This window comes from Homarus americanus, unplaced genomic scaffold (assembly GCF_018991925.1).
Source record: "Homarus americanus isolate GMGI-L3 unplaced genomic scaffold, GMGI_Hamer_2.0 scaffold30535, whole genome shotgun sequence".
Taxonomy (NCBI): domain Eukaryota; kingdom Metazoa; phylum Arthropoda; class Malacostraca; order Decapoda; family Nephropidae; genus Homarus; species Homarus americanus.
In genome coordinates this window covers 617,614-636,998 of record NW_024732440.1, presented here as the reverse complement: position 1 = coordinate 636,998, position 19,385 = coordinate 617,614, and the positions used below count along the sequence as shown (strand labels likewise).

The following is a 19,385-nucleotide window of genomic DNA, read 5'->3' as shown; positions in this document are numbered from 1 at the left end:
TGAAGAGAAACCACTCTGTCATCACTCATCAGGACAATTTTCCCAGTGTTTAAGATAAAAGTGTGTGTGTGTGTGTGTGTGTGTGTGTGTGTGTGTGTGTGTGTATGTGTGTGTTCAGGTGATCACTTCTGAAGTATGTTTTTTTATTTTCTGCCTTCCTCTGCACTACGGTCCATGCGTTGATGGCAAATTGATAAACAAAAACAATTGGGTAGATCTTGTCCAGGTTTAGTCTCTCTACCATGTTGGAGGCTGCATCAGTAAACAGGTCCCTCGTGTACACTATTGAGGCATGATGATGAGGATGATGATGATGATGATGGTGATGATGATGATGAGGATGGTGATGATGATGGTGATGATGATTATGAGGATGATGTGGATGATGATGGTGATGGTGATGATGATTATGATGATGATGATGGTGATGATGATGATGATGATGATGATGGTGATGGTGATGATGATGATTATGATGATGAGGATGATGATGATGATGATGATGATTATGAGGATGATGAGGATGATGTGGATGATGATGAAGATATAATGTGTTACTGTTCTTCAATAACTAAGGTCGTTAAGCGTGTAATTAGTTTAGATATACAGTAGTTCTCTAATTAAGGGTTGTTTATACACGGCAATAGTAATGGCCGTAGCGAATAGTCTTCAGTTCTCTCTTCCACAACGGTTATATTCTGTAAAAGTTCATTCAGTCTTGTTCTGCTTTCTTCTTTTCGTAATATTTAGACTAGTTCTTGAGTCAGTTTTATTTTTCATACAGTGGAGGAAGAAAAAAATGAAGTTTGAGCCACCACGGGAACAAATTACAACAACCAACCAGAGTTAACTATCGTGGATCATTACGTCTAAGGTAACATAGGGAATGGTTGTTTAGGCCGTCAAAGCCTAGTTATCCAGGGTTTAAACGTCTTACAGCTTCAACGACTAGTTCCCTTCCGCGTTCAAAACATGTAAGGGAAGAACTGACCAACCACAGGTCAGTTGTTTGCCCCAGGGTACGTGTTATCATAGGGCCACGGTGCCTCAAGGTTCCGTGTGTTGTCATAATGGAACAAGACGCAGCCAACAGTGTGACACAAGTTTTACCAGGCAACAGTACTTGTCGGTGGTGATAACGTGATACTGTACCACATGTCTACTTCTGGTAAGTAAATAAATTTCAAGGCTGATTTTAATAATTTTTCTTGTGTTGATGTAGAAGTTAATTAAGTTTATATAATCATAGTCACATGGAATCTTGATATACGACATAAAACTTAAAAATATTCCTGTGGTGACAAACCATCAAGGAAATCTATATATATTGCACTAGAATCGTTTAACAAGTAATGTATTGTATTTTATTATCTTTCCGGCCTAAATGACCCCTGTGGTCTCTTCGGCTAACAGTTCGGATTCCTAAACAGGTTACGATTGGTTGGTTCTTGTTGGCTGCTACAGTGAAGATTCCGACAAAATCCGCAGTAAGATGAACTGAGAACACAATACCGATAATAATATTCACATGTATTAAATTCAAATATATCGTATTTCTAATAAGTAGTTTTAGTGTTTGTGTTCGGCGATTATATGCTGTATTAGATAAGGTGAAAGTATCGTAAAACAATAATGATTAATACTCGAGTTTACCCTCTAATTATATCCGTGCTTTATGGCCTCAGTGTGTTAGAAAACTGCCGTCGGTCTATGGACAACTGAAGTAATGATACGCGCCCAGTTACGTTGTTTTAATACTATTTTTTGTTTGTTTCTTCAGATATAAAGTGTTCAGGGTATCTAAATTACTTGTATAATATGAGTATTTATTTTTAGTTTATTTCCTGAGTTTGTGACTGAGTATTTCAATAAATTTTTAAAAACTATCCTAATGTTTTGCCTTGATGTAACGTACACAGTAGTTTAATTTGAGAATGTGTAATATACTGTATGTGTTGTTTAATTACAACTTTTCTAATTGCAGGTCCCGTGTTGCTGTTCTCCAACTGAGGTGAGGTATGAGTGTGCGTGTGAGTGTGTTTTAACTTGTATATTAACTAAGTATGAATATTCCTACTTGTTGCTTTAAACCGTTTTGTCGTTATTCACCCATTTTATTTCCCCCATTCTTTCATGTTCTCTACTCCTCCCCACTAATTCACCCCAAACAGGAATATGAGTAAAGATGGTAGACATACATTTGATTTGTTATTTTGCACAAGAATCTGTATTGCTTGGCAGTGTCTGGTCTGAATGGTCACTCTTGTGTTGCCTTCTGTCCTTCCTCAAGACCACGTGGGTGTGGGTGGTGGGGGGGGCGGGAGATTGTGGATTCTAGTTTTTCATAGTGGTTGGCTGACTGGGTGACCTTGTGTTAATTAATGGGTGAACAAAGACCCAAGAGTTATAGGGGTAAAGTTTAAGGGTTCGAATTTGTCACGGTACTGTTTTGTGTGTGTGTGTGTGTGTGTGTGTGTGTGTGTGTGTGTCTAAAAAATCAGTTTCAGCGTCAGTTTAGTCTCTCTCTTGAGTGTTGACCAAGCCTAGGTACTAGTTAACCTGTGCGGGCTCAACTTACCATATAAACGATGCGTTAGGGAGCATTTGAGGAGCGTCTCTCACTGTTCCCACGCTGTGTTTGTTCCACCAGTAATGCACATTAACTTCACCACGCAGCGGCCTTTACACCACACTGGCCTCCGTCACCGCCTTCTGTTGTCACCCTTACGTTGTCCGTCCAAGAGGTCTGCCTTACCTCGTCTGGCCGTGTGTCGTCGTCCAGAGAACACTGAGGTGGCTTATTCGTCTCCTTCGTAGGGGCGGAAGTCGTTTGTTTTGCGGTCAAATATATTATTAGCTGACATGAAGCGTGTAAAAACTGTGTGCTGCCGAGCTTCCCACGGGGCCTGCTGCTGCTGCCGCTCAGGTGACGGCGCATTACTAATCGTCTGCCATTTTTGTGGCTTATACTTGTCTTGCGCCGGCAGTTGAGTCCTTCCCTCTCCTCCTTCACTGTCCCCATTTACCACTGACTCCACCCCCCTGCACATGAGAGGTGGGGGGGCCTGTAAATGATTAAGTTGGCCTGGTCGTTTAGCTCTCACAGGCCAGTACCTCTCTCTCTCTCTCTCTCTCTCTCTTTTTTTGTTCTTGTACGTATTTTTCAGTGACGTCATCTACCTGGTAAAAACATAGTGTGTGAGCCGTCTATATCCTGAACTAAAGGGAGATAAAAACAAAACTTTTCGTGTATTGTCCGGGATAGATAGATGGATAGACAGATAGATAGATGGATAGACAGATAGATAGATAGATTAATTGATCGAGAGAATGGAGGGCAGGAGGAACTCTTGTTGGTATTTCCTCGCGTGTTTGTTCCTTCCACCACGCTGTATATAATCCTCTTGTTTTTTCTCTTCTGCGGTCACACACACACACACACACACACACACACACACACACGCACACACACACACACACACACACACACACACACACACACACATCAACAACAACTTGGTGCAATATTACAAAGCCGCTTGACGCTTCTTGGTATCTGGTATGATGATGATGATGATGATGATGATGATGATGATGATGATGATGATGTATTACAGTACATACCTTCCTGATCATCTAAATTAAGCTCCTACAGTGAGTATTGTAAACAGCTGCCTATTATAGTAACTCCACTTTTAGTATTAACGTATTGGTTTGGGTTAAGGTAAGGTAGGTTAGGTTCTGGGTGGGAGTGGGTTGGTTGATTAGGTTCTGGGTGGTGGGTTGGGTTGGGTTCTGGGTGAGTGGGTTAGGTTAGGTTAGGTTCTGGGTGGGAGTGGGGTTAGGTTAGGTTCTGGGTGGGAGTGGGTTAGGTTAGGTTGGGTTCTGGGTGGGGGTGGTTGGGTTGGGTTCTGGGTGGGAGTGGGTTGGGTTGGGTTCTGGGTGGGGTGGGTTGGGTTCTGGGTGGGGGTTGGGTTAGGTTCGAGTGGGAGTGGGTTGGTTAGGTTCTGGGTGGGGTGGGTTAGGGTTAGGTTCTGGGTGGGGAGTGGGTTAGGTTGGGTTAGGTTCTGGTTGGGAGTGGGTTAGGTTAGGTTCTGGGTGGAGTGGGTTAGGTGGTTCTGGTTGGGAGTGGGTTAGGTTCTGGGTGGGGTGGGTTAGGTTAGGTTCTGGGTGGGAGTGGGTTAGGTTCTGGGTGGGAGTGGGTTAGTTAGGTTCTGGGTGGGAGTGGGTTAGGTTCTGGGTGGGAGTGGGTTAGGTTCTGGGTGGGGTGGGTTGGTTGGGTTCTGGGTGGGAGTGGGTTGGGTTCTGGGTGGGACTGGGTTAGGTTGGGTTCTGGGTGGGAGTGGGTTAGGTTCTGGGTGGGGTGGGTTGGGTTCTGGGTGGGAGTGGGTTGAGGTTCTGGGTGGGAGTGGGTTAGGTTCTGGTGGAGTGGGTTGGGTTCTGGGTGGGAGTGGGTTAGGTTCTGGTTGGGAGTGGGTTGAGTTCTGGGTGGGGTGGGTTAGGTTCTGGTGGGAGTGGGTTGGTTGGGTTCTGGGTGGGAGTGGGTTGGGTTCTGGTGGGGAGTGGGTTGGGTTCTGGGTGGGATGGTTAGGTTAGGTTCTGGGTGGGAGTGGGTTAGGTTCTGGGTGGGTTGGGTTCTGGGTCGGGGTGGGTTAGGTTCTGGGTGGGGGTGGGTTAGGTTGGTTCTGGGTGGGAGTGGTGGGTTCTGGGTGGGGTGGGTTGGGTTCTGGGTGGGAGTGGGTTGGGTTCTGGGTGGGAGGGGTTAGGTTTGGGTGGGAGTGGGTTAGGTTAGGTTCTGGGTGGGAGTGGGTTAGGTTAGGTTCTGGGTGGGAGTGGGTTAGGTTCTGGGTGGAGTGGGTTAGGTTAGGTTCTGGGTGGGAGTGGGTTGGTTCTGGGTGGGAGTGGGTTGGGTTCTGGGTGGGAGTGGGTTAGGTTCTGGGTGGGAGTGGGTTAGGTTAGGTTCTGGTGGAGTGGGTTAGGTTAGGTTCTGTGGGCGTGGGTTAGGTTCTGGGTGGGGTGGGTTGGGTTGGGTTCTGGTGGGGAGTGGGTTAGGTTCTGGGTGGGAGTGGGTTAGGTTAGGTTCTGGGTGGGAGTGGGTTGGGTTCTGGGTGGGAGGTGGGTTTGGGTTCTGGGTGGGGAGTGGGTTAGGATTGGGTTCTGGGTGGGAGTGGGTTAGGGTTCTGTGTTAGCGGATGTAGCCTGTTGTTTCCTCGGCCATGAACCTTAGATGGTATATATAAAACCTGTGACAGCCAGCACGTCTTACACCACGCTAACAAAAAGTAGATGGGGGGTGGTAGTTAGGGGTAGTGGTGACAGTAATTATCAGTAATATTATTAACAACACTTAGACAGGTGCTAGTAATACCACACACACACACACTAGGTTGACCTATAACTCGCTTGTTCTTGTAGATGTAACACAAGGTGAATCCAAGGTCATTGTTGCTCTTATTATACACTAACTTGTTGGACAGGTGTGTGTGTGTGTGTGTGTGTGTGTGAGAGAGAGAGAGAGAGAGAGAGAGAGAGGCAGGCAGACTAAGTATGTAAAACGTGGCCCCATCTGCCCTTAGACTTGGCTGTAGGAGGGAGAGGTGGTCGTGGCTCCCAAGATACAGCACCGGTACCTGAGCTTCGTCTGCAGGTCTAGTCAAGGTGTGGGGGCCTCAGTGTAAAGATTGACGACGGATCACCTGAAGATTAGACACCCCAGGGGAAGTATCTACTGATGGGTGGGGTGTATATACTGATAGGTGGTATGTGTACACTGATGGGTGGGGTGTATATACTGATAGGTGGTATGTGTACACTGATGGGTGGGGTGTATATACTGATAGGTGGTATGTGTACACTGATGGGTGGGGTGTATATACTGATAGGTGGTATGTACACTGATGGGTGGGGTGTGAAGTACACTGATAGGTGGTATGTGTATACTGGGATGGGTGGGGTGTATACACTCAGATAGGTGGTATGTACACTGATGGGTAGGTGTATACACTGATAGGTGGTATGTGTACACTGATGGGTGTGTGTATACTCTGGATAGGTATGTGTACACTAGGATGGGTGGGGGTGTATACACTAGTAGCGTACACTGATGGGTGGGGTATACACTGATAGGTGGTATGTGTGTACCTGGATGGGTGTGTATACATCGCATAGGTAGGCGTGTACACTGATGGGTGGGGGTGTATACACTGATAGGTGGTATGTGTACATTCGATGGGTGGGTGTATACACTGATAAAAAGTGTGTACACGATGGGTGTGTGTATACACTGATAGTGTGTACTATGTGTATGGTACCATAGGTGTATGTACAATGATGGGAAACAATTAGCTGGCAGTTGGTGTTTGTTTACCTTTTGAGAGATTATTGCTAGTCTGTGCATGTGTAACAGGGTGAGGACAGAGGCTGGGGAGTGGAGGAGGCACAAGGTGGTGTTAGAGGACAGGCTGGCGGGAGGCGAGGGTCACGTCTCACAAGGGAAGACCATCATTAAGAAAATTGGCGGAGGAACGACTTTTACCTCTCGCCTGATGTACGTGTGTGTTTGTGTGTACATGTGTGCGCCCCACTGTCAAACTTTTAAAGGAACATGACTGGGAGACCTTATAGCGAGAAGTATATAAGGATCTTTATATAAAACCTCATACACAGTTGTTGTTATCCGCCATCTTGAGGACGACCACCACAGTGTTGTAGTCAGTAAGAGGTGAGTGAGGTTGGCTGGCTGGCAAGTGATGTAAAGCAAAGGAGCGTCGTGGGAAGTACTAAAAGGTGGGCTGGTGTACAGGATATTATAGCAGACCAACGTGTACAGAATATATCAACAGATTTAAGGTGTTTGGATATTTCTGACTCTCGTGCTCCGTAGCGTCAACAAATGGTCGACGATCAGGTATATACATTTAGGGTCGACTTGTACTGAGATTTTTCACGGTGTTGAGATTAATGAAATACCAACTTGTAAACTACAGAAGGTTTAACTGATGGGATAAATGTACCACTGGATAGGTAGGGGAGGTGAGGGTAAAGGGCTTGGTTGAGAAATAACTTAGGATTGTAGAGTTAATTTCACTGTTAACTAAACCCGATTGTGTTGTGTAAGAGAGTGTCTGATATGTCACTGTGGCTCTATACAGTATGACGGAGCTTGTGTGAAGGACACCTCTGGGCTCCGGCAACAAGATTTAATGCTCATTTATGACTACCAGCACAAGGGGGTCTACAAGCTTGTTTATGACCCAGGCAGTGGAGGGTGTGCTGGGTGGTGTAACTGTATGAGTGTAACAACTTAGTTAATCAGGTTATTGCCAGGAAAACTTGTTGGTTGCAGGAAGACACGCCCCTGGAGGAGTCACCATCAGGTAAAAATGCTTGGCGCTACTAATCTGAAGGAGAGAGAGATGGGCCTCCGCTGACAGGTTGATGGCTTGATGGCTCAATCACTGTACCAGTTAATAGGGCGGCGTGGTGCTGAAGGCAGTGAGCTATTCATGGTAATTGTGATGACCACGGCTTACCATCACTGCCGCCCGCCACCTGACTACACCTCTCTTGCCATTACTGTACCACCAATCGCCGCCGCCGCCTCTGCTCTCTTTATATCATCGTTATATGTCTTAGTCTGTTTTCCGGGGTCTAGTTCCATTCTTTGTGGGGGGTGAATATACTTTATTATGGTGAGCTTCATTCATACTTCATGTAGATCCACAATGAAAACGTGGATAAGATAAATCTTGATAAAATCACACGGGAAAAGGGAAACAACGGAGCACCTTAGCCTTCGTCTTTATTCAAGACATCTTCAGAGGCAACTGGATTACATGGACAGAGAGAGGCTTAAATATACAGGGTGACCTTATAAAACATGAGGTCAGGTCATAATGGTGTCATCCACTAATCCCCACACCAACACACACGTAGAGGAGCTTAAGAGAAGGGGGTGACGTGACTAGTCAGGTCAGGTCAAAAATAAGGGACCCACTAAATAACTATCATACATCTAGATCAAAGGTTTTCAAAGCATTTTTAACCTTGGGCCACTGACAAATAAGTTTATGTAACATATTATCAGTTTTGAACTGACCATCACTAAGGTTTATACATACATACATACATACATACATACATACATACATACATATATATTGGCCAATGGACGTTTCTGCTAAATAGATGTAACTTTTTTTTAATGCTTGATCTGAATGTAAATTACTTCACTTAGGGTAAAGAAATATTTTCACTTTAGAGTTTGTTTACTTCTCTAGCATAACGAAATTTTGCTTGATTTAGGTTAGGTTAGTTTAGGTTAGGTTTGGTTAGGTTAGATTAGGTTAGGTTAGATTAGATTACGTTAGATTAGGTTAGGTTACGTTAGATTAGATTAGGTTAGGTTAGGTTTTCACACTAGCACCCCACCTCAGGAATAACACCCCCACCCCCTCACACGTGGGAGACAGACAGACACACAGACAAACAGACAGATACACAGACAGACAGACATCGCTTTAATCTCCCCCCCCCCACCCAAATATTAAGCATCACTCACATGTATCTTTACGATCTGTCCTAGCCGTCACTTGGTGGTGGGGGTTAAGGCCCTGTAACTCGCGGCCGGTGAAAAATATAAACTCATGTAACATAACAACTTGATTACCAGACGTTCATTTTAATTGGCTCCAGTGATGAGTTTCCTCTCCCCACCCCCCCCCCTGGGTGATGATCTTGATGAGACGAGTACTTAGAAATGGTTTATACAAGTACTATACGTCAGGTAGTTGTATTTTTTTTAGATAGAAGTTGTATTTTTTTAGCTAGTTGTATTTTTTTTATGTGGAAGCTGTATTTTTTTAGATGGAAGTTGTATTTTTTTAGATGGAAGTTGTATTTTTTTAGGTAGAAGTTGTATTTTTTTAGCTAGTTGTATTTTTTTAGATGGAAGTTGTATTTTTTTAGATGGAAGTTGTATTTTTTTAGATAGAAGTTGTATTTTTTTAGCTAGTTGTATTTTTTTAGATGGAAGTTGTATTTTTTTAGATGGAAGTTGTATTTTTTAGATGGAAGTTGTATTTTTTTAGGTAGAAGTTGTATTTTTTTAGATGGAAGTTGTATTTTTTTAGATGGAAGTTGTATTTCTTTAGGTAGTTGCATTTTTTTAAATGGAAGTTGTATTTTTTTAGATGGAAGTTGTATTTCTTTAGGTAGTTGTATTTTTTTAGATGGAAGTTGTATTTTTTTAGATGGAAGTTGTATTTCTTTAGATGGAAGTTGTATTTTTTTAGATGGAAGTTGTATTTTTTTAGATGGAAGTTGTATTTTTTTAGATGGAAGTTGTATTTTTTTAGATGGAAGTTGTATTTCTTTAGGTAGTTGTATTTTTTTGGTAGTTGTATTTTTTTTAGATAGAAGTTGTATTTTTGTAACCTGGAGCTGCTATCGTGGTCACACGTGGAGCTTCATACACAACTATGGTGATGTAGACGAGTGATGAGGAAGACTTTAAACGTGTATGGTGGTATTGTGGTGCGGGATGGTATGGTGTGGTGGAGTGATGGAGTGGTAGTGGTGGTATGGTGGTGGTGGTACCCCTGTATGGTGGGTATAGGTGAGCCTCAGGTAAAGTTTGATTGATTGACACACCTGTGTAGGTACCTGTCTGTCGCTAATTACCTGAGCAACGGTTATACTCTCCGCGCGTCCTTCCTTAGTCCTCACCTACTACTACTACTACACAAGAGGAGTGAAGCTGCCTTGATCAACGTTTTGAATTCTCTCCCCATATGCCCTTCTCTTGTCGTTCTGGTTCCTCCTATGTGCAGCATCGAGAGCTAGGTTACGGTGACATGCGGCCATGGGATCAAAAACCCTGATGTCGAAGAAGGCTCGCTGTCCCTGTGTCCAGAATCCTCGAGCACTGACGTCCACACGGGTTTCGTTAGATGTGTTTGAAGTCCTGTGTTGGAAGATCTCACCATCCAATGGAAGGAGGGTCGGTTCTACCATGACATCACGGCAGATTTCCTTCAACATATTTGCTGTGAAGTCCCTTACTTCGTCATGCCTCATGCATATGAAGCCCCCTATCTTGCACACCATGGCGTGATCGCCATCATAGGAAGAGCCACACACGCATTGGGAGGGCAAACCTTCTACTGGCCGACCGTACCTTAGAGCAATGGCATCTGTAAATTCTTGTTTATTAAGACTGAAACCATTTGCCCTTATCGGTAACATAGTTAACCAGTTTGAGGCGCCCACCTCCTGTGCTATAGCTACTTTTTTTTTCAAATTTTCTGGTACCTGCAGCAACAGTTGCTGTAACTACTACTACTACTACTACCAAAAACTAGGACGTTACTATCGACTATTTATTGGTAATTAATCTTTTAACAAACTTCAATAAGGAACTACCGGTAACTACTTCAGGTGGGTTGGGTATAGCGCACCGGGCCAAGACGTTATACCGGAACACCTCAACCCCCCTCCCCCCCGGTAATTGGTAACTGGGGCCGGTATTGTGTCTTTGAGAGGAGTCATAGATGAGGGTAAGAGTCAGGGAGGCGTGACTGGTTAGTGACGTGGTGTACCTGCGTCTACCTGTGTCTACCTGCGTCTACCTGTCCGTGATTACCTTTCTGAAGCAGCTCATTTAGGTCCCTTAATTACCTCACCTAGAGTTACTGTCCCAGGGTGATTATGAAGAAGCAGGTGAGTTTATTAATTAACCTGGGCATTGCGGTAGTGTGTGTGTGTGTGTGTGTGTTAGAGTGCGGGAGGTGAGACATGTGATGTTTAGGATGAGTGGCAGGCAGGGGATGGGATACACACACACAGTTGACGGTAATTTCCGGCCACCACTACCACTACTACCATCACCACTACAACCATCACCACTACAACCATCATCACTACAACCATCATCACTACAACCATCACCACTACTACCATCACCACTACAACCATCATCACTACAACCATCACCACTACTACCATCACCACTACAACCATCACCACCACACCACCACCACACCACCACCACCCTTGTCACATCACCTATAAATGTACAGTGTCCGTTCTACCTACAGTGTCCGTCTACCTACAGTGTCCGTTCTACCTACAGTGTCCGTCTACCTACAGTGTCCCTACTCGTTACCTACACCGCCATTTTAAAACCAGGGATGAGGGAGGGAGGGGGGGCGGGCATCTCTTGTCAGGATCGAGTCTCAGTGTAGTTTCGACGCCATTACTGCTGGCTTTTCTCGTAGTCTTAGTGATATTATTCTTCACGTCAACCGATAGTCATTTACGTAAACTATCTCTACTTGTTGATAAAATATAATACTGTATATAAGTTGATTGTAGTCTCGGTGACGTAATGAATGAGTTGTGGTGTGGTAATGGTGTGGTTGTGGTGTGGTAATGGTGTGGTAGTGGTGTGGTAATGGTGTGGTAATGGTGTGGTTGTGATGTGGTAATGGTGTGGTAATGGTGTGGTTGTGGTGTGGTAATGGTGTGGTTGTGGTGTGGTAATGGTGTGGTTGTGGTGTGGCAATGGTGTGGTTGTGGTGTGGTTGTGGCGTGGTAATGGTGTGGTTGTGGTGTGGTAATGGTGTGTGTGTGTGTGTGTTGTGGTGGCGGTGAGAACAGGGGGGGGTAATATGGTGGTGTCGGGTTGGTGAGGATGGTGAGTGGCGGTGGTGTGATGGTGAGTGGTGATGGTGCTTCTGTGGTTGTGGTGGTGGTATTGTGGTGAGAGTGGTCTATCTATCTATCTATCTATCTATCTATCTATATGTATCTATCTATCTACAGTTTGTATTTACGTGTGTGTGTGTGGTTTAATTTAAGGGTGGTTTACATAATGGATGCGACACTGACAGGACGCCATCAGCCGACGCGGGGCCGTAAAGGTTTGGCCCAAAGGTCGTGAGAGATTATCGGAAGCCAATAAGGAGTTAAACATAAATAATCACTGTGTTAAGAGTCACCTTATAATCTACCAGTGACGCGTACGGTTAGGTTAGGTGATGGTGATGGTGATGATGGTGATGATGATGGTGATGATGATGATGGTGGTGATGGTGGTGATGATGGTGATGGTGATGGTGATGATGATGATGGTGATGATGGTGGTGATGATGATGATGATAATGATGATGGTGATGGTGGTGATGGTGATGATGGTGATTCAGTTGACAAGTTTTATCTTAATCTTTTCCATTTGCTAGAGTTATCGTGTTCATATGACACACACACACACACACACACACACACACACGTACGTACGGATGCTATTTTCCTTTCCCCGAACTGGAGGCAATTGTGGGGGGGAGGGGGAGATAAAATTGACTTAAAATGAGAGATTGTTTATTGAAAATGTGGCCAGCTCCCCTCCCTCCCCCTAACTAAGTCCAAGGGGCCATAACTCGACACAGTAATCAGTAAAGGCTTAGGAGTTAGTTGTAATGTGTGGGAGAACCGAGTTTGGATAATCGTTAACAATTACTTAAGAGTTATCGTGTTAGCAACTCCCGGATGCTCGGACGACAGAACGTAAACGTTTCTGGGTAAAAAAAAATTAAAAAGAGACCAATTTCAGGGAGTGGGTTGAGGGAGCGGTGCAGATGCAGGCCCCCCCCCCCACCCCTCCAGAATGATCGTCAACTGTGAGGCTACTGACGGCGATGGTGTTTAAGTTGTGGGTGAAAATCGTGTACTGATCGTCCATAAAGACTCTTTAAGTACCTAGTTAGGTCATTTAGGCTACTTAGACTTTGATTGTAAGACGGCAGCGACGAGGCGGGGAAATTTGCTGCTGAATGAGACATTACCTGGTGTGTGTGATGAAGGGTAACGACGGCTTATCCCTTGGCTGCGCCTTCTTCAGGAACAGAATTGACTGGTGAGAAATTTTTAGTTAGGGGACTCGCTACTCTGGCCGCCCCCCCCCCCCACACTCTCTGTGTTGGTAATACAGGTGTACCGTGGCGCCAGGAGGACACCTGTGTATATAAACAGACGGTAATGACTCGAGCACCTCCCTGACGGTGGTCCTGGACGTCCTGCCGGGGATAAATAGGACCTCCTCCGTCACCTGGTGTTAAGGCTCTGTCGTCGTTTATTTAATATGGTGTATGGCTTCCGGTGTTCGCTGGCGGCTTACTGTGTGGTGTTTGTTGAGGTGTGTTTGTTTGGCACTTAGGTGTGTAGAGTGTGTTTGCTGAGGTGTGTTTGGCACTTAGGTGTGTAGAGTGTGTTTGCTGAGGTGTGTTTGTTTGGCACTGGTATGTAGGAGTGTGTGTTTGTTGAGGTGTGTTTGTTTACTAGGTATGTAGAGTGTGTTTGTTGAGGTGTGTTTGTTTGGCACTTAGGTATGTAGAGTGTGTTTGTTGAGGGTGTTTGTTTGGCACTTAGGTATGTAGAGTGTGTTTGTTGAGGTGTGTTTGTTTGGCACCTAGGTGTGTAGAGTGTTTTGTTGAGGTGTGTTTGTTTGGCACTTAGGTGTTTATAATGAGTTCAGTGGACAGGTTGGGGGGACGTCAAGCACCTTATTATTGTTTTATATTTTGTGATGTAAGTTAAATTCGTATTATTAAGAACCGCATCTTAAAGGTGAGTAACACACACACACACACACACACACACACACACACACACACACACACACACACACACATGTTGTCACACACACACACACACACACACACACACACACACACACTACCTTACAAGTCAAATATTTCCTCATTCATTCACTAATTAAAAACGGTATTTAGTGGTGAACTACCCATGTCACTTGTCACCAGCAAACCACCACGACAAACACTGGCCAACATAGCGAAGGAGAGATACACAGAAGAGGATAGGTAATAAATATACTCCTTCTGTACGAGGTATTACTTCGGCGTGACCACCATCCTCCCTGTCAGCTCCTCGCCTGGCTGGGTCTCCCCGTAAACAACACCGGTTATACCTGGTGGAGGTTTGAGACTTGCTGCGACTCGAACACCTGAATTTGGGAAGGTATAAAACCACCCTGCCTAAGACCTAACCAAGACGGACGAGAGGATGGCTGACGTGGAGGGAGGGTGGGTGGCTGCTACTACTACTGGTTGAAGCTTAGTTCTCACACCTCTCTTTACCTTGAGGGATGTTTTTAGAGAGTTCTGATTGGTTGGTTTAGGGTTTTTTTTTTTTATAGAAGTGGTTTATAATATATATTCAGTATTCCAATCTTTATCTTGAGGGATCCATTCGTGAGTTTTGATTGGTGCAACAGATGGTGAGTGTGGTGATGGAGTGTGTTTCGTTGTCGTGGTGATTTTGAAGCCTCGAGTCCTCAGTGTGGGGGTGAGGGAGAGGATGAGTGTGGGGAGTGGATCAGTGTGGGGTGTGGGGAGGGAGAGAACAGACACATTAGGTGGGTATAGGAAGTCAGGCCACAGAAAATATGTCCATGAAAACGTGCGTAAAATTCTGCAATGATTTACCGGAAGTGTGTATGTAACCCGTGTCGGTGCATGAGGGGAAACATCTTTATATCTGTCAAGTTTGTTTGTTTACACCTGTCCCCTGTGTCTGGACCTGTCTGGACCTGTCTGTTTCTGTCTATTATGATACCCCCCCCCGTGTGTGTGTGTGTGTGTGTGTGTGTGTGTGTGTGTGTGTGTGTTATTACTCCGTTATTACTCCGCCCGGGTGACATCTATCTGAGTAGTGATATGATCGCCATGCATAAACCAAGCGGGTGGGACAATGGCGACCATGCGGACAAGTCAGACACACACACAGACAATCATGCAGGGCGGTGGACAAATTACATGGTGTTGGGGTGTGGAGGGGGACCACTAGGGCAGGTAATAAGTGTAGTGGCCTCGTCAGGTATTCTTGAGGCGGCGGTGGTTTTAATACGGTATTCATAATCGACGTAATGTATGCAGCGTGGAGCGTCACTCACTCACTCGATTTTGTCCAGTCGTAATGTTGTGGGGAGAGGGAGAGAAGGAGGGGAGAGGGAGAGAAGGAGGGGAGAGAGGGAGAGAAGGAGGGGAGAGGGAAGGAATAGATTGAGGTAAGGTAGCTGAGGAAGGAAGGAAGGAAGGAATCAGTAAATAACCTGATAAAAAGTACATGATGGACATTGAACTCTTGTCCTATCTTATACCTTCGTCAAAACCCAGTATTTACGCCCACCATCTCTTGATCAGTCCAGCGTGCAAAACACCACAGATTCGGTGCAGTGGTCGAACCATTTAGTGCTGTTGTGACAAGATTATGGTGGTGGTGGTGGTGTGTGTTTCCCAGGCGCTTCCCTCTGCTACTCTCAAAATCGTGTTAGTTATTTATTTATCTCCCCCCTTGAGCAACGGATGAGAGAACTGCATCTAAGGCGTTGATTCTGGGGGTAGCAATTTGGAGTTGTTTGTGGTCACTACCGTCCGCTGTGTGTCTTAATTAATTTTTTTTTGGGGGGGGAGATGAGTGTTAATAGAACCTCATTGACGTAACAGAACCTCAGTGACGTAACAGAACCTCACTGACGTAACAGAACCTCACTGACGTAACAGAACCTCATTGACGTAACAGAACCTCACTGACGTAACAGAACCTCACTGACGTAACAGAACCTCACTGACGTAACAACCTCACTGACGTAACAGAACCTCACTGACGTAACAGAACCTCACTGACGTAACAGAACCTCACTGACGTAACAGAACCTCACTGACGTAACAACCTCAGTGACGTAACAGAACCTCACTGACGTAACAGAACCTCATTGATGGGGGAAGATTTAACTCCAAAGAATCCCTCAAGCAGTTAGATGTGTTTACAGAATCTCAGGTAGTGGGACAAATTAATGTTAGGAATGTTTTGTTGTTTGAGACTCGTGGCTCAGGTGTGGAGGTCGGTGTATCGAGGGAGGCGCTGCAGCAGTACCTGGCGCCCTGGGAACAAGTGCGGCATCACAACTCATCAAGGTGGTTCGGCGAGAGAAAATCCCATCCAGTGGGAGTTTCTTTTTTAAAGGCTACAATTAGACGATGGTAACATATTTTTGGTGTCTTGGCGAAAACTGCAGCGCCCAGCGAACCATCTCGGCCGGGGAGAAACTCCACTCTGTAAGGTTGTTGGTGTGGGAGCCGCCGGTACCCATCCCACAATTATAACAGAAAAAACAAGATTAACGAAAAAGGAAAATTTTGATCATCCCGTGGTGCAGGTACCGCTAGTGGAGTGGTAGGAGACACCTGGAGTGGTAGGGAACACCTGGAGTGGTAGGGAACACCTGGAGTGGTAGTGAACACCTGGAGTGGTAGGAGACACCTGGAGTGGTAGGGGACACCTGGAGTGGTAGGGGACACCTGGAGTGGTAGGAGACACCTGAGTGGCAGGGAAACACCTGAGTGTAGGACACCTGGAGGGTAGGGAAACACTGAGTGGTAGGAACACCTGGAGTGGTAGGGGACACCTGGAGGTAGTGAACACCTGGAGTGGTAGGGAACACCTGAGTGGTAGGGAACACCTGAGGGTAGGGAGACACTGGAGTGGTAGTGGACACTCCGGGAGTGTGGTAGGGAAGACCTGGAGTGGTAGGGACACCTGGAGTAGAGGGAAACACCTGGAGGCAGTAACACCTGAGTGGTAGGGAACACCTGGAGCGGTAGGGGACACCTGGGAGGGTAGGAACAACGGAGTGGTAGGGGACACTGAGTGAGACACCTGGAGTGGTAGTGAACCTGGAGTGGTAGGGGGACACCTGAGTGGTAGGGGGACACCTGGAGTGGTAGTGAACACTGGAGTGGTAGGGAACACCTGGAGGGTAGGGAACACCTGGAGTGGTAGGAGACACCTGGAGTGGGTAGGAGACACCTGGAGTGGTAGGGAACACCTGGAGTGGTAGGGGACACCTGGAGGGTAGGGGGACACTGGAGTGGTAGGGAGACACCTGGAGTGGTAGGGACACCTGGAGTGGTAGGGGACACTCTAGAGTGGTAGGGGGACACCTGGGAGGGTAGTGAACACCTGGAGTGGTGGTGGAACACCTGGAGGGTAGGAGAGCGACCTGGAGGGTAGGGAACACCTGGAGTGGTGGGGGACACCCTGGAGTGGTAGTGAACACCCGAGTGGGTAGGGAAACACCTGGGAGTGGTAGGAACACTCTGGAGTGGTAGTGAACACTGGAGTGGTAGGGAAACACCTGGGAGTGGTAGGGAACACCTGGAGTGGTAGGGGGACACTGGAGGGTAGGGACACCTGGAGTGGTAGGGGACACCTGGAGTGTGGTGGAGACACTCTGGAGTGGTAGGGAACACCTGAGTGGTAGAGAACACCCGAGTGGTAGTAGGGACACCTGGAGTGGTAGGGGACACTGGAGTGGTAGAGAACACCTGGAGTGGTAGGGGACACCTGGAGTGGTAGGGGACACCTGGAGTGGTAGGGAACACCTGGAGTGGTAGGGAACACCTGGAGTGGTAGTGAACACCTGGAGTGGTAGGAGACACCTGGAGTGGTAGGGAACACCTGGAGTGGTAGGGGACACCTGGAGTGGTAGGGGACACCCAGGTCACATTATCAAAAGTCTCTAAGCTAATTTTCCTCAAATTTCTGGTATGAAAACGAATCTCATGGACGGGGAGAACAAACATGGCGATGATACCGTCCCGAGACTCTACTCTACTGGGAATGGACGCAAAATATTCTTATGGAGAAGACTCCGTTTTCACCTAACCTAACCTAACCAGATGTTGATCGACCACGGGCATCAGGTTACTAAGGCTGCCGTATTATACTGTATGGTGGAGCTGATGATGATGACAATTATCATCATCATCATAGTAACAACAATAGTAATAATATTAATGACGTAAGGATAATGATAACAATAATTCCGTGATACAATAAGAATAATGATAATGACATAATAATTATAATAATAATAATAATAATAATAATAATAATAATAATAACCCGTTGCTCTTTCCTAATTCCAGTCTTAAACAAAAACTCAATTTGAAAACGAAAAAAGTTGGCAAAATCAAAACAATCGACCTGTTGACCCTTTAATGTGGGGGTTATGAGTCTGTAGTGTGGTGGTTGTGGTGTGATGGTAGGGGTTGTGGTGTGATGGTAGGGGTTGTGGTGGTAGGGTGTTGGTGGTGGTAGTGTAATGGTGTTGGTAATGATAGCGTAGTGGTCGTTGTGGTAGGGTGTTGGTGATAGCTGTACGCAATAACCGGTATATGGGTAAGTATCCGTACAAGAGGGTAATGGTAGATGCACTGTACCTAGGTAAGCGGTGTTCTGGTGGTGGCAGCAGCTTCACGTACCCTGCCAGGTGTGAAGGAGGTACAATTAAGTATTATTACCCCGTTATTTATTGTTGTTCTGTGCTTGATATATAATTGTTTGATGGTGAGGCTGTTTTGAACGCTCACACAGACCACAATATCTTCACACGCTACGATGATCTTATTTTTTATATTTTTTAGATAATTTGAGATTTATTTTGGTTTCTGTGTGTGTGTGTGTGTGTGTGTGTGTGTGTGTGTGTGTGTGTGTGTGTGTGTGTGTGTGTGTGTGTGTGTGTGTGTGTGTGTGTGTGTGTGTGTGTGTGTGTGTGTGTGTGTGTGTCAGAGTTCATCCCAGGACAAGAGATAGCCGCTGCTGCAGAAGGTGGTGACGGAGGTAGTAGAGTATTATGATTGGTATCCCACGGCTTCATCTCCAGCAGGAATAAATGTGATTAACTCAGGAGGTGTGTGTGTGTGTGTGTGTGTGTGTGTGTGTTCTGGTGGAATAATTAAGCGGTGTCCAGGAACTGTTTGTGGGTGGTGGACGGTGTACCTGACCTGTGGTGAAGGTGAGGGGAGGAGTCTTCTACACACACACACATAAGGAGAAGTTGTCGTTACACCTTTTATTTACCTGTATAATTATTCATCATGAGGTAAGGTGAAGTGAACCTAATCTAACCACAAGAAGGAGGAGGTAAAGGTCGGGAAGATTGTCTCATTAATTCCTGTTATGAATGTGTGGGAAAACTAATGAAAGGGATATTGATGTCGTGTGTGTGTCTACCCTCACGACACTCACACATTCATGAGTGACTGGGATGGTTCTGACTCGAGCTGTACCAGAAAATAGGTCCAAATGGCGTCCTGACTTTTATACTTAAAGGTTCGGCATGTTGGGGAGAAGAAAGGTGTGTGTGTGTGTGGGAGAGGAGCATAAGAGGAGGTACAGTAAGAGGCTGGACAAGGGTGGGAAACAAGAGGCTGAGGTCTGTGATTCATACTGGCTGGTCCTCTTCCTTGGTGTGTGTGTCTTTGTGTTGTGTGTGTGTGTGTGTGTGTGTGTGTGTGTGTGTGTGT

The 19,385-nt window shown here is 45.8% G+C and overlaps 1 protein-coding gene across 2 annotated transcripts in view; it reads left to right on the top strand.

The window, feature by feature from the left end:
• Positions 1–19,385, top strand: part of LOC121868728 (recombining binding protein suppressor of hairless-like) — a 174,896-nt gene that overhangs the window by 12,227 nt on the left and 143,284 nt on the right. For both annotated transcript variants that reach the window (XM_042369595.1, XM_042369596.1), the window contains exon 2: positions 1,985–2,011. The gene's annotated coding sequence lies outside the window, so the exon portion shown is untranslated. The remainder of the gene's footprint in view (positions 1–1,984; positions 2,012–19,385) is intronic.